The sequence below is a fragment of the Amborella trichopoda genome, chromosome 5 (assembly GCF_054954075.1).
Source record: "Amborella trichopoda isolate Santa Cruz 75 chromosome 5, AtrichopodaSantaCruz75HAP2 v2.0, whole genome shotgun sequence".
NCBI classification, from domain to species: Eukaryota; Viridiplantae; Streptophyta; class Magnoliopsida; order Amborellales; family Amborellaceae; genus Amborella; species Amborella trichopoda.
The window spans coordinates 14069211-14078180 of record NC_142340.1 but is presented as its reverse complement, the minus strand read 5'-3'; the positions used below and the strand labels follow the sequence as shown (position 1 = coordinate 14078180).

General features: G+C 33.6%; 1 long non-coding RNA gene across 2 annotated transcripts; it reads left to right on the top strand.

Moving 5' to 3' along the window:
* Nucleotides 1–306: 306 nt before the first annotated feature.
* Nucleotides 307–4615, top strand: LOC148781973 (uncharacterized). Of its 2 annotated transcripts, none has more exons than XR_016056042.1 (2): nt 307–485; nt 4049–4615. It is a non-coding gene; the product is annotated as an uncharacterized LOC148781973 (long non-coding RNA). The 2 variants fall into 2 exon arrangements; XR_016056041.1 differs by having other exon boundaries at nt 333–485; nt 3946–4615.
* Nucleotides 4616–8970: the final 4355 nt, after the last annotated feature.

Genomic DNA, 8970 nt, shown 5'->3' with positions numbered 1-8970 from the left:
TTACTGTTGCGATTTAAATTTTTGGATCCGGATCTTAATATCAAATCCAAATCTTGAACCCATATCCAGATCCGAATAAGATCCAAAATTAGAGTTTCAAATCCGAATAACGTAAAAATTCTCAGCCCCATTCCGAACTACTCGGCCGAGTCTCTAGTAATGTACACAAATAGAAATATATAAAACTCCAAATATGTGGAAAAAAAAAACTTCACAAAAATCCTTTCCACTGCCTCCACATGTTTCGCATATCTCTTTCAAAAAACATCCTTTCCACTGCCTCCACATGTTTCTCATATCTCTTTCAAAACAAGTGGCAGAAAGCTTTTTTACTCTTAGGGCTTCTTGTATCCCTCTCTCCTGTGAGTTTAGTATCCGAGGGTTACGACTTTTCTCAACAGAAGAAGAAGCAAGAAGATGAAAGAGAAAAAGGAAGAGGAAGCAAGAAGGTGCAAGAGGAAGAGAGAGAAACTGCCAATTGCTATGTGAGGTTCTTGGTCAAATTAATGGCCGTTTATAGAAAACCGCATCATTTTTGTGCTTTTTACAATCTTACAATTAAGGGTTACTCAGCCTAATCAGAGTGGACTCGCCTCGTCACTCCGGTCAGGCCAGGTTACTCGGCCTAATCCGAATGGGCTAAGCCGAGTAATAGTACACTGACATTTGCACTCATTCCCCATCTATATAGCACAATACATATTTCCTTTCTAATACCATTGAATATCAAAAAACTCAAAAATTTCCCATAATCAACTTTTCAAAATCAATGACTTCAGTAAAGGAATCTTTAAACCCCTTTCAAAATCAATGACTTCAGTAAAGGAATCTTTAAACCCCTTTATCTTTCATGTACAAGGCTTGCTTGACTTTGTTAGTTACCCTTAATTTAATGCTTTGGTGAAGATGGTAGCCACTTATTTGCAGGTTGTTATGTATATCAAGTCAATAACCTAGCTCAATACCTTCTCACAAACAAAGTGATAGTTTATACGTGCATGAAAAACTGAATTTAAGGCAAAATTCATTGAATTGATATATTTTTACGAGTAGAAACACTGTAATCCATGGCTTCTCCAAAATTCTAGAACAATAAGGTCAACCACACAATTTGGCTTGTAACCATTATGGCTCTCCATATTCTAATTGTGTGGACTGTGGGCTGCTTCTTGCTTACCAATGATATATTTCCAAAACCCAAATGAAAACTTTATCTAGACATCAAGTGATGAGCATTTGGGTCTCCTGCCTAATCAGTATCACAATAACCTTATGATATAAATCCCATTAGTTAAAAACCTCTTTTTCCGAGTTGCAAAGTGATTTCCTATAGGAGTTCACAAACTCTATATCTTGCATTTTTGGTAAATCTCATAATAACTAGACATTGAGCTAGAGAGAGAGATTACAAACTTTGTAGGCTAAATTTCAGGTCAATCTCATAATTGCCCAGTAATTTTGAGACAAGTGTGAGATATTGAAAACAGAGAAGGTTAGGAGGCATACCTGAATGGATTTTTTTCCCAATGACTTTTGAAATATTTGATGAAAAGAGGAATAGAAAAAGAGAGAGAGCACTGATAAATAGTAGGGGATAATTCCTATAAGAAGGATGTAAAAGAGAGAAATATATAAGATAAAGGGAAAGTATTAGGTACGCCAATGGCTGAGAATGTGGGAAGGCAAAGCAACCGCTGAGATGGGGAAGGTTCAAATAATTTTTTTGAAACCTGCAAAACCTGCACCAATCACCTCCTTTTTAACCACCCGTGACCCCCATCACCTCCTTTGTACCACCCATGACAGTCCCCTCTTTCATTCTTCTGTCTATTCACAGTACCCTTTCTCTCTCCCTAACCCATTCAAGCTTTGCAGCTCTCTGTCTCTTTCATCTTGGAAGCTTGGGGCGCTCTCTCTAATCCCATTCACAGTAGGGCTTTGAAGCCTTTTATCTCTCTCTCATATTTGAAGCTTGGGGCCCTCTCTCTCTCGAACCCCATTTACAGCAGAGCTTTGAAGCTCTCTATCTCTCTCTCACGTCTTAGAACCTTGGGGGGCCTCTCTCTCTCTCTCTAACCCCATTCATAGCAGGGTTTTGCAACCCGCTCTCTCTCTCTCGTCTTGGTAGCCTGGGGCTCTCTCTAATCCAGCATGGCTTGAGGGCCTGTTTGGGTACCTGGATTGGATAAGGTTATTGACGTATTGGGCTTTTATCTCTTGTTTAAGTAATACATTCACACGTGGATAGCTGGCCAATCTAGTTTTTGGGCAAAAAACTTGGAGAATATTATTCTACCAAAATAGGTAGAATAGGGCTATCGAGTGTTTTTTAGATTGGCCAATTCTTGTTAAGACTTAAAATTTTACAATTCATTCCAGTCAATTTAGAACATTAAGGTCCATGAATCACAAAGACATCTTACTTAATATTATATTATATTATATATGAGACCTTCCTACATCTATCTGTGTAAAATCCCAAAGGATCATCATTAAATTGACAAAAATCTCTAAAAAAGTCAAGTCTCATACCCATGTGATAACTTTTTTAGAGATCTCTGTCAAATTTATTGGCGATCTTTTGAGATCCTACACACATGGGTGTGGGAGGGTCTCATATAATCATTACTCATATTATATATACTATGTTATATAAGGAAAAATTTTATATAAGGTTGCAACTTTAAAATGTAGAATTATATATGTACTTCAAAAATCCATCAGAAATAATTGATTTAATGAAGGAAAAAAAAAAATTGAGTCCCTAAAATAGTGCATATTGCAATACATTATCTAGACCGTCCGTTTTCAAGATTTTCATATGTTTATAGATCTGCTTGATTTTAACTATTTTTAGAGTTTAAAATTTTATAATTAGATATGAAAATAGATTTTTAGATAACCTTAAGAATTTTTTTCACCAAAATTACATGTTATGATAAATTTGTAGGTATGCCTCAATTGGATTGTTTAAGGTTGCAACCTTATAGAAACCACACCCATTATATAATGGGAATATATATATATATATAATATATATTATATGAGTAATGATCCTATGAGACCCTCCCACACCCATGTGTGTAGGACCTCAAAGGATCACCATTAAATTTGACAAAGATCGCTAGAAAAGTTATCATATGGGTGTGGGACTTGACTTTTCTAGAGATCTGTGTCAAATTTAATGGTGATCCTTTAAGGTCCTAGACACATGAGTGTGGGACGGTCTCATAAGATCATTACTCATATTTATATAGATATATAATATATAATATATAATACTATATTATATATATATATATATATATATATATAATAGTAGCATATAAATATCATATATTATAGGGTGCGGTTTCTATAAAGTTGCAACCTTAAACAATCCAATTAAGGCCCACCTTAAAATTTTATCATAACATGTAATTTTGTTGTAAAAAATTCTTAGTATTGTCTTAAAATCTATTTTCATACTTAATTAAAAAATTTTAAATTCTGAAAATATTAAAATCAAGTAGATCTATAAATATATGAAAATAGACGGTCTAGATAATGTGTTGCAAGATGCACTATTTTCGAGATTCAAAACCTTTTTTTTTTCATATTCATAGATCTTGATGTCGAGATGATTGATTAGATGGCTTTTGAAACATTAAAACAACATTTCCGATAGATTTTTGAAGTGCATATGTGACTGCGCATTTTAAGGTTGCAACCTTATATAAATTTTTCCCTATATTATATAATACAATTACATCAATAAAATAAATATAAATATGTAATATATGTAATAAAATACAAATTATAATAGAGATTATATTATATATGGTTTATACTATTATATATTTAGCTTATAATATATTATATACATCATATTTGATTATATATTTATATAATTTGCTTGCACATGCTGCCCAAAACGAGCGCGTCCCATTAAGGATTGTAATCCAGGTCCCCTCCTTTGAGCAACTCCAGCTCCGTCATGTCATTGCCAGAAACCTCCTCAGTTACGGCCAACCTGCGGGAAACCTAATTTTTCTGGGCCAGCCTGCAGGGTACCTAAAATTTCCGACATCGGATTCCGATCAAGCATGGCGAGCCGCTCTGTGTGAGAACCTAATTGTTGAGGCTTGATATGGACAGCATGAGTGCTCGTGTCAAAGAGAGAGTGGAGTTTATGGAATCACGTTTGAAGGGGCTGGGTCACATATGGGAGAGACGTGCATAAGAGGACCGGAGGTTTGATAGACTTGGTCTGGTTTGAATGGTCTTTATTTTGTACCAGTGTAGAGTCAAAGAGCTAGAGAGAGAGTGCTCGACTATGAGGAAGGCTATTGCGATGATTGGTAAGTTTGCCAGCGAGAAGAAGGGAAATTCCGGCCAAAAGTCATCGGAAAAAGATGGGGCTTGGGGGTCGCTTACGAAAACAGTTTGGGTGCAAGTTTAAGACCCACGTTTGTGATTTAGAGGCCAAGGGATGACACGTTTGAACGGCATCACAACATCTCGCCTTGATGTGGTCTAAGATATTTTTGTATATTTGGGTTTTAAGCTTAATGGAAGATGTATCGTTTTTGATATAGTATCAGATATTTTTATATATTTGGGGCTTAAGCTCAAATGGAAGGTGTATCGTTTTGATATGCTATTGAATATTTTTGTATATTTGGACCTTAAGTCCAAATAGAAGATGTATCTAATAGCTTATCGAAGACGTAAACAAGGGATTCAATTTTTAGGGTTATAAAGTTGTCTACTATTGAATAAAATAATGTGTACAATGAACCACCTTTCTAATATGATTATATATATATATATATATATATATATATATATATATATATATATATATATATGATACCAAAAAATAAATGTATTTTTCTATAATTCCTCAGGGTCTCTCTAACCCATTCACAGTAAGGCTAACCCATTCACAAAAGGGCTTCTCTCTCTCTTTGAAGCTTTGGGCCCCTCACTGTCTCTAATCCCATTCACACCACCACGGATTAATCCAACATTACAGGATTACCAAATCGATGAATCCAACATTATAGGATTAAAATCATCATATCTATTATGAGTTCCCTTTCTATTAAAGACTGAAAATAACCATGGAAAATTCTCTGAGAGAAAATGCTGTGTGTTTTGTTTTGCCTTTCCACAATCTCTGTGGCGTAACTGAAACCATTGATAATAACATCCCAATCCTATTGAAGTTAGGTAAAGAATATGCCAAATATGGGATTGTTACCACTGCCCCAAACCTAATTATAGGTGAGGGCACATTTTATTATAGGTGGGGCCACATAAAAGTCTTCACCTTATGATATACCTTATGTTATAGAAGTTAGGTGCAGTTCAAAAATCCACTACAAAATAGTATTTTGAATTTGGAAAACCCTTATCTCTATCTTGCTCATCTCTATCTTGATAGAGATGAGCGCCAGTAAGTCTCGGTTTAAAACATGATTTTTTCAAAATCCGTTTAGAACTCTTTTCAAAAAATTATGTTTTTTTCATGGAACTGATGTAAACCAATATTTTATCTTTTTTTCAAAAATACTTTTCAAGAAAACTTCTTCCTTATAACTTTAACTTAATATTATTGAATTTTTATTTAAAGATAAGAAAAATTATAGTATGAGTAAATTAAGAATCTTGATTTAAAATAAAATTCTATAAAATGTTTCACCAATAATTTCCATTAAAAAAAGTTTACAAAAAATTACGAATAATATAATCCCCAAAAAATTAGCAAAGTTGAAGACTAACCCAAAGAAAAATCTTTTTTTTTCTTTGAACCTAGTGCATCTTATAAAGAGCACTTTGTGTGAGATTCAAATTTGCTTAAAGATTTTGTATATTAAAGATTAAGCAGCTGGTAATTCAACGTGAGATTCGAATTTGTTTAAACATTTTGTTGTATAGAGAAGTTTAATTAATTGTATTTATTTATTTATTTATTTCTTTATATAACATAGCATTTTGGATGGACTACTATTTTATGTATTTGGGTCTGTATTTTGTTCTAGTTAATTGCAATCCTATACTGAAGATCTATTTTGTGTTTTTTTTTTCTTCAAACAATAATCCTATATCATAGTTTGAAGTTCTTGTTAACTACTAAAGTACTTCTTGTGTTAAGTATTATTTATATTTCACTTTACGCTCTAGAAAAATCTATGATATGTTTCATTTTGTGACAACAAAGTAAGCATTGTTGTTGGATTTATTGAAAGGTTAGACAATATATTGTCAAGTATCACCCTAACGATACTAGGTTAGGTAATAAAATTATTGTTCAATGGATTTAATGCATCTATACAATACCTACAAATCATAATCCTATATCATGTCATTTTTATATATATCTGATTTTTTCACTCTCTTTTTTTGAGATACATCCAAATTATTTACGACTTTATAACTTACCTCATTTTTTGGCGATTTGTACTTTTTACTCGATTTTTTCCACCAACTTTTTGAAGCAAAACCACTTCATTACTAATGTTTTGGCTTGCCAATGTATTGTTATTCCCCGACTTACTAAAAAATAATGTATCTTGTAACAAGTTATTTGGACTCAATATTCTCAAGTGTTTATATATACACTCAATCTATAGTGATTTTGAGATTTTTAATTTCATAATCATTGATGAAATCTGACTTTTCGGCCATCATAAGGTCTATGACACAAAAACTACTTCTTCTGGCAAAATTTAGATATGCATCTTACTGTTATAGTGTAATAATGGCACCTTATATAAACCTCGCCCTCTTTTTTTTTTTTTTTTCCTTTCGTAAGTTGTGTTGTCTCTCGTTAGGGGTGGGAAACGGGCTGGGTCAGCTAGTGGACCCAACTTGACCCATAATTTATATCTATAAAGTACATAAAAATGATTCGAAATAATAATAAAGGGATTGGGGAAAGGGTCGGGGTTGTGGTGGTAGTATCTCCCTACCCAATTACCACATAGTGGCATCCATTCCTATTGCTGACATCCCCAATTATAACACCTTAGAGAATGTTCCTCCCCCCTATTGAAAAATTAGGTAGGGGCTAATCTTCCCCATTGAATTACTGGAAAAAAAAATAAAACTAAATAAATAAATAAATTATATATATATATATATATATATATATATATATATATATATATATATATATATATATATATATATATATATATATATATATATATATATATATATATATATATTATATAATGTACAATCAAATGTGTAACATTTTTGTTTGCTTTTTTATTTCTAGAGCCATATTCGACCTAACCCAACCGGGTCCAGGTCCAGGTCGACCAAACCTGACTTGGTCCGGGTCCAGGTCGACCAAACCTGACTTGGTCCATTCCCAGCCCTACCTCTTCTTAATTAAGAATGTGGACACTAACTTCCTCACTAGGGCGGGAAACAGGCTTGGTGGCCTGTAGTGAAAAACTTGGCTCAGGGCCTCAAAGTTGGCCCAAGCACTGGCACGAGCTCCGGCTGCCCACCTTCTCCTGAGGCCTGCCGAGGGCCTGGTCTGGTCCAGGCCTCTATGGACATGGGCTAGGACTAGCCCAACTTGTTGCCCACCCTATCCCTCATCCAAGATTATCCCCACTACTGGCCCTATCCCTATCCATCTAGATTACCAAGGGAGGAAAAATAGAAAAATATGGGCTTAAATTTTGAATCCTTCATGTAACTCTCATTTTCTCTGCAAATTTCCTAAAACATTTCTCGGAATTGCCATGGAAAATTGTGAAAAATAAAAATTCTTGCAAAAATAAATATTTTGTCCATTCAAGTTAAATATCTCATTAAACAAGAAATCCCACCAATAATACAAATATAAATTCCCACTTAAACATGAATTCCATAGCTCCATTCAAGTTAAAGTAGGAACTCTTACCAAAGACTTTTTTTAGGTAAATCAGTAAGGGAGAAGATCCCCTACCTGTTTTTCATTTATAAAAGAGAATAAATTATAGGTCACTATTTTACAACCCTGTAATAGGGAAATTGTGCTACATCACAAAATAAAGGAAGCGAAAGAAAGTCAGGAGGCCTAGAGAACCAAAAATTATAGCCTTTTTAGCAAGTACATCAGTAACTATCTTAACATTGTGGTAAATATAGCAAACTGACTATGAAGGCTTTGCTAGTCTACATTGACAATTAGCAGCTATTATGTGAAGTGCCCATGGAGATCAGCCACGTATGACCTATACAAGAAGTGAGGAATCACTGTCGATTTATAGAGGAAGCAATCCATCTGGGTAGTCAAATCAACTCCTGCTTTGAAGGCATGAAATTCTGCATAATTATTTGATGCAATACCAAGGAGACTGACGAAGGCAGCAATAAAAAGACCCATCATCCCTTTGATGGCTCCTCCACAGCCTGCTATTCTGGGAATCTGAAGACTTTGATACCTATATCAGCAAAATACGCATGTCAAAAAAACATTGGAATACAGCAATCAAATTAAATATGAAAATTAAATGCAAATTACATTAAAAGTAAACATGTACATAGGTAAATTTAAATAGTAAAATAAAATTTTGCTACAAATTAAAAGATATTATTTTATTTAAATTTAATAATTTTAAAAAATTATCATTTAATTTTTTAGAGCATATTAACTACTGCTTTTTATATATTTCTAGGGCATGTGTAAGGTACTTCAACATGAGTAAACTATACACTTACTCCCATGGGCAAAACATTCACTCAGGGGATAGAAAGGACATGACATTACGAGAGACACCTTCACATCTCAGAATCACCGTAAATTAATTTTAAAAAGAAAGTGTAGTTTTAGTTACAAAACCTCTTTAACGTTTTCCTTTAGGTTGGTCACTAGGATGAGAAAGTTGCAAAACGTTGCATATCTTTTTCTTTTTACTTTTTCTGTTTTTTTGTCTTTTTTTTGTAATTCAATGGGGAAGCTAGGCCCTACCCATTTTTTTAAAT